Source organism: Mauremys reevesii, linkage group 20, assembly GCF_016161935.1.
Source record: "Mauremys reevesii isolate NIE-2019 linkage group 20, ASM1616193v1, whole genome shotgun sequence".
Lineage (NCBI taxonomy): Eukaryota > Metazoa > Chordata > Testudines > Geoemydidae > Mauremys > Mauremys reevesii.
Window position 1 is genome coordinate 19,974,442 of NC_052642.1, and position 6,000 is coordinate 19,980,441.

The window sequence follows — 6,000 nt, forward strand, 5'->3', positions numbered from 1 at the left end:
GGAAGGCTCCAGCATCTCACCATGCCTCAGCTGCCCAGTATAGGCTCTGGCATCTCTCACCCCACTCTATCCTAGCCCCTCTAGTTGGGGTGATTCTGCACCCTGTTTCCTTCCCAGGTATAGCTCCACTCTTGCCTGAAGCCATCAGCGGGCTTCTCCCGACCCCCCATCATTTAACCCTGCTGGGTCTCCCGAGCCACTGGCCACGGCTGCAGCTGAGCAGCTGTGGGGTGTCCCCCCGCCCACCCAGTTGGGGGCCGGGCAGCTGCGAGGGCGGAGCTGGCTGGGAGTTCCAGCCCCAGGGCAGAAAATGTCACAGAAGTCAATGGAAGTCATGGATTCCGTGACTTCTGTGACATAATTGTAGCCTCCTAGGCACCCAGTTTCTAATCTGCCGGGGCAGGGGGAGCCAGCTCCACCCAGGCCCCACCCCAACTCCACCCCTTCCCCCAATGCCCCACCCCCCGCCTTGCTTCTCCCCACCCCTGCTCCTCCCCCTCCCCCACGCGTGCTGCACCCTCGCTTCTCCCCCATCCCTGCCCAGCGACTCCTGACACCACAAAACAGATGATCTGCAGCCGGCAGTAGGCGCTTGGAAGGAGGGGAAGGTGCTGATTGGCAGGGCCACCAGCGGGCAGGAGGCACTGGGGGGAGGGAGAGGCATTGATAGGAAGGCTGCAGAGCATCCACCATTTTTTCCCCATGGGTTCTCCAGCCCCAGAGCACCCACGGAGTCGGCACCTATATGACAATAATCCTTCGTCAGCCTTGTCTATTTAGATTGCAAGGGGCAATCTTGGGGCAGGGACTGGCTCTTTCGATATGTGTTTGCTATGAGACTGGGCCTAGCACAATCTCAGTTGGGGCCTCTGGGCACTACCATGATATACATAAAATAAGAATGAATGGTGGTGTGCGTGTGGGAAATCTCTGAAGAGGAGTGAATTGACATCCCTTCCCTCTGACCCCACAACTTAATAGACAGAGAATAACAACAGTGAGATTTGCAGAAACTAAGCCCTCATGCCTTCATTTCAAGGATGAAGCAAAGTTTGCAGTGGAGACACCATTGCTTTAAACCACCCGGAAGAGGTTTAGAGGCATTTTGGAAGCACAGATACACATTCTGATTTGATTTTACTGATGGCTTTTGGGCATGCTAAAAGAAAAGGCTTTTATGATAAACTTGGGGAGGAGGGGATTTTATTTTATTTTTTTTTAAATCCTTCGCTCTCGAAAATGTTGGCAGAGGGAGGAAGAAATACTTTTCAGATACCTGAGGGGCTGAGAAGGAAGGTCTGCATTAATAACACAAGAATACTTTGGGACAGGGTCTGAAACCAGCACGTTAGGCATAGAAAGCCTTTAGAGGAACTACTGGAAGGAGGAAAATGCTACCAGGAAGGATACAGTGAAAACAAACTCTGAACTCACCTGGAACATGGATTCTCTCTGAGGTGAGTCAGCTGCTTTGGAGCAGAGCAGTGGAGCTGCAGGTTTTTGCCTGGAGCTGGAGCGGAGCCGGAGAACAGCTCCAGAGTCCTGCTTTTGACTCTGTAGAAGCAAAGACGACCAAGGCTACGCTGTCACTGGAGAGTTAAGTTGGGTGACTGGCACCTGGGTTAGCCTAACTCAAAGCCCTACCTGAGTTATCGCTGGCGCTCTGTTCCCTGTGGGTGTGTTGCTAGGATGGCGGGAGGGATATCCCAGGGGTCTTTGTGCTGAGCTGCTCTATGATTCGTTCCTGAGGATTGTGGGAAAACTTGTCTGTCCTTCTGGGTACATGGGGGGAATTATGGGAAGGCAGTGGAGGACTATCAGCACTAGAGGGGGTTAGCCTGCGTCCTCACTGCAAAGGAGGTGGGTTCCAGCTTGAGTGAAAGCAGCCCCCCTCTATCCCCTACGCCCGGCAGAACCAGCCAGCCTAGGTTTAAAACACCACACATCAGGTGGGAGGCTTTGTGCCATGTGTAGAGGGTACTAGGGTTGGGATAGTGTCTGCGTAAGAGCCTGAGTTAATTCTGCAGTGAAGACAGATCCCGAGTCTCTGCCCTTTGTATACTGCAGGCAGATATATTAATGTGGTGAGAACGTGGGATCTGGAGTGTTTGTATGTGGGGTGCTGTTTAGCTCAGTGTCTCTCCTCCCACCCCCACCCCCCTTGAAGGCTTGCTGGATGGTGTGATAACGTTAGTACATTTATAACAGGTTATTTTTGGCTTTTGGGAATTTCAAAAAGGAAGATTTTTGGATAGTAAACTTGAGATTTTTGTTCCCTCTTACAGCTGCTTTAAAACTGAAGTGAGTGAAATGAGACTGAACCTTTTTGAAACCAGGGATTATGGGAATGTAGCTTTTCACTATGAAAGTTAAGTCACCATCCAGGCTGCTGCTGCTGTCTCTCGTCTATGTTCTTTGACTGTGGTATGTCCAGTATTAGCAGCAACACATAAAGTCCTGCTAGCCCTCAAACTTAAACAAGGTCCCCTTTAATTAATACTGTGGTAATGCCCAGAGGCCCCAAATGAGGTCAGGGCCCCATTGTGCTAGGAACTGTACAGAAACATATGAGCTGGTCCCTGCCCCAAACAGATTATAATCTAGATAGATGAGACAAGTAAACAGTGGGAGATAGAGGCATAGAGATGTGAAGTGATTTTCCCAAGATCACACTGCAGGTCAGTGGCAAAGCTGGGTTAATACCCCATAAATTTTACAGGCTGAACATTCCTGATCAGACTCCTTGTGTCATATTGGGTGTCGTAGGGACGTGTGACCAGATGGCTTCTGCCAAGTGCGGTGGAATGTATCAGCCTTTCATTTGTAACCATAATTTATTGTGTAACCAAATAGTACCAGCTGATTGTTTGGGGGAAACCCAGTCTCTCCCCCCGCCCCCCAATATATACATATACACACACACACTCTCTCTCACTATCCATGGGAGAGAGGCACTGTTGTCGAGTTGGCCTTTTGATGCAGCAATTACTTGCCTTGACAACAGGAGATGGAAACAGACAAAGCAAACAGAGTTTTTCAGCTTCTGGAGTAACTCAGCAGAAGCCATGTGTGTGTACAAGTCGTCTTTAGTGGTTTGTGGCAACAAGTCTAATTACAGAATGGAGGCTGAGGCTATGGGGACGACAGTGGCATAACTATGGTGCCATGGCTAGGCCGGCAAAAGGGTTTTTTTTTTGTTGCTACAGGAACACCATCTTCCTAAGCAGTGGTAGCTATGTTGACAGAATCATTCTTCTGTCAACCTAGCTGTGTCTATGCCAGGGGTTAGGTCAACATAGCAACAGCATGTTTGTTTTTTACACCCCTGCCCTGAGTGCTGTAGCTATGTCAACGTAAACTTTAACTGTAGACCAGGCCTGAGAAAGAGAACTTCTAATACACATCCAGGGTTGGTTCACAGGTTACTGCTTGACACCCAAAGGATTGACATCATATTAATTGAAGATATCACCTTATTTAAGGCTTTGCAGGCCCCAGTGTGTATGGCAAAGGATTAAGAGGTGCACTGAGGTCACAAACACTTAGTTCTCATGGATTTGGTTTCAGGGATTTATATCATACACTGCATCCCTCATGATGGTCCTATCGAGCCAAAGGCATGGCTGGGTCAGAATCAGAACTTGGATGACATTGGGTTTGTTGGGCAGGCACGTCGTATTGACCTCTCTGCTAGATGAGAGCATTTGCCGAGGCTGAACAATAACTGCTGTGTGTTTGTGGCTGTCTCTACACCAGCTCCCTCCTGCTGCAGGACAGTTTCCAATCTAGGCCAGGCCTTTCAGAGCAGATTCTTCAGCCCTCCTCCACTGAACCCTGCTCTCCCAAATATCAGACAAATGCTCTTTGGCTGGCTAAGCTCAGGTGAGCTTTCAGATGTTGCTTTGCACATCACAGCCTGCAGCCCTCTCTCTGTTCCTGGAGCTCATTGTGAGTTCAGGACATTCAGCATCTTGCAGGATTAGGCTCTCACTGCGAAGAGGGCCCCTTGCTCTCATGCTAAAGTCTAAGGACTTAAAGGCAGACCCCTACACATTCCGATGGAGAGTCCAGTTAAAGGGCAGGATAGAATATCTAGGGCAATCTATTGGCCCGGTAAGACCTCTGTGTAGAGGGCAAGAGAGAATCCCATGTCATTTTCAGCGGTGGGGGTGGAACAGTTTCGTCAGCACTTTCAAAACAAGCTAAAATAAATTGTTGTTCTAAATCTAATCAGATACAGTTTCAAATGGATTTTAGAACTGAGGTCAGCAAGAATCAGATACATTTTATAATGCTCATCTAGCTCCACAGAAGCAATTTTGGCCTTTAAGTTAGCAGCACTAAATCAGCTGAGAAAGTTGGCAGGTTGTGGTATCACCTAGTGAGAGGGATGACTCATAAAAATGCTACTATGTGTGTTTGAGATGAACACGGTCCTTCCATTATTCAAAGGAACTGCTCTAAATTATAATATTTTAAAAACTCACAGTGTGCCTTCTTTTTCTCTAAATTACAAGTCTGGTGTATTCAGCCACGGGTGCTGATCTTGGTTGCCTTCCACTGTCACCTCTGCTTCTGGTCCATGGGAGCTGACCGCAGGGAAATCCCTCTCTTTTCATTTCTCAATCTCTCTCTCTCATCGTCTGACCTCACCTTTCCTGGTGGATATCTCTTTATCCGGCTACTATGATAGTTCATTCTCACAGCTGGTTCAGTCCCAGTTATGTTAATTAGACACACAAGCGGCCTTGAGAAAAGTCTGCCCCAAAGGAACTCGTGGGGAGATGCGGAATGGGTCGGCTTGTAAAGACTGCTGTTTGACTTCCGGGAGGTGGAATTCACAGGTACAAGGGGCTCTGCTTAAGGTTAGGGAGGGATGGGGCCTGAACTACAAAGACCAGACATTATTTGAGCCTTCCCAGAGTTTGATGGTGTTTGGACTTTAATCCACTTCTGCTTAAGATGGATGTTGGTTATCAAGCTGGACAAGAGACATTTCTCCTAACCCAACCATTCTTGACTGCAGTCAGGTCCTGCACTAAGTGTTTTGGGGAAGGGACTGTCTTTTTGTTGTGTATTTGTACAGTACCTAATACCATGGGGTCTTGGTCCATTACTGGGCTCCTAGGTGCTACGAGAATACCAACAATGGTAACTGTGTAGGACACATAGAGAATGGGTCCTCCTTTGTTTCCTTTTGTCCTCGGTGCCTTTCATCCTCCCCAATCCCTCTGCAACCTGATGGTTCTATGAGGTACCCCATCAGCTTCTGCCCTTTCCCCAGCCTTCCTGCAGCTTCTCTTCCTTTGCTTAGGGCTTCCTGCTGTGTTCCAGCATGATCAGCCTCTTCCCCACTCCCTCCTCCCTTCCCCACTAGTATTCCAGTGCCCTTCCCTCTCCTTTTGTCAATGGCTCCCCAATGTGTCAGAACAGCCTTTCCCACCTGCCTTCCTGGACAACTCTGTCGCTTCCTCCATGGCTCTTTTGGCTGTCCCAGTCCCCTCAACCCCCTCTGATATATAAACCACATCCTCACCTAGCCCAGTATCCCTCCCCCACCCACTCCATCCTTTCCCTCCTTCCTGATTCCCTGAACCCCCTCAGCAGCCTCCCTTCCCCAGCAACCCTCCAGACTAGCCCACCTCCTTCCTTGTTCCCACTGTGCTTCTCCCATCTCCATTGTGACCTCCTCAGAGCATCCCTGCGCCAGCTGAGACAGACTGGTTAAGCCAGACACATGGCCTTATGGTCCTCTAACTCAGAGAGGAATGTTTATTCCCTGCCTGATGGTGGTTGCCGGTGGAAGGGCTTGTTAGGGGATGGCATGAAGTCTAATGTTCCCACCCTTTCATTTTTCAGCCACGGGGGATGACGTAGGGTCTCAGTATCCTACGTTCTCTGGCTGGCAAGGAGACCAGAACCAGCACACAGGTATCTTCTGTCTCCATGGAAACTGCTTTAAGCCTGGGTGCCTGGGGAGGGTTTTTTCACCCTGTTGTC

General features: G+C 49.3%; 1 protein-coding gene and 1 long non-coding RNA gene across 2 annotated transcripts in view; one reads left to right on the top strand and one right to left on the bottom strand.

The window, feature by feature from the left end:
* Window positions 1-1,678, bottom strand: part of DHX40 (DEAH-box helicase 40) — an 87,156-nt gene extending 85,478 nt beyond the window's left edge. Inside the window, exon 1 of the mRNA XM_039507978.1 lies at window positions 1,435-1,678. The gene's annotated coding sequence lies outside the window, so the exon portion shown is untranslated. The remainder of the gene's footprint in view (window positions 1-1,434) is intronic.
* Window positions 534-2,385, top strand: LOC120387351. Its single transcript, XR_005590136.1, has 3 exons — window positions 534-608; window positions 1,332-1,457; window positions 2,286-2,385. It is a non-coding gene; the product is annotated as an uncharacterized LOC120387351 (long non-coding RNA).
* The last annotated feature ends 3,615 nt before the right edge of the window (window positions 2,386-6,000 follow it).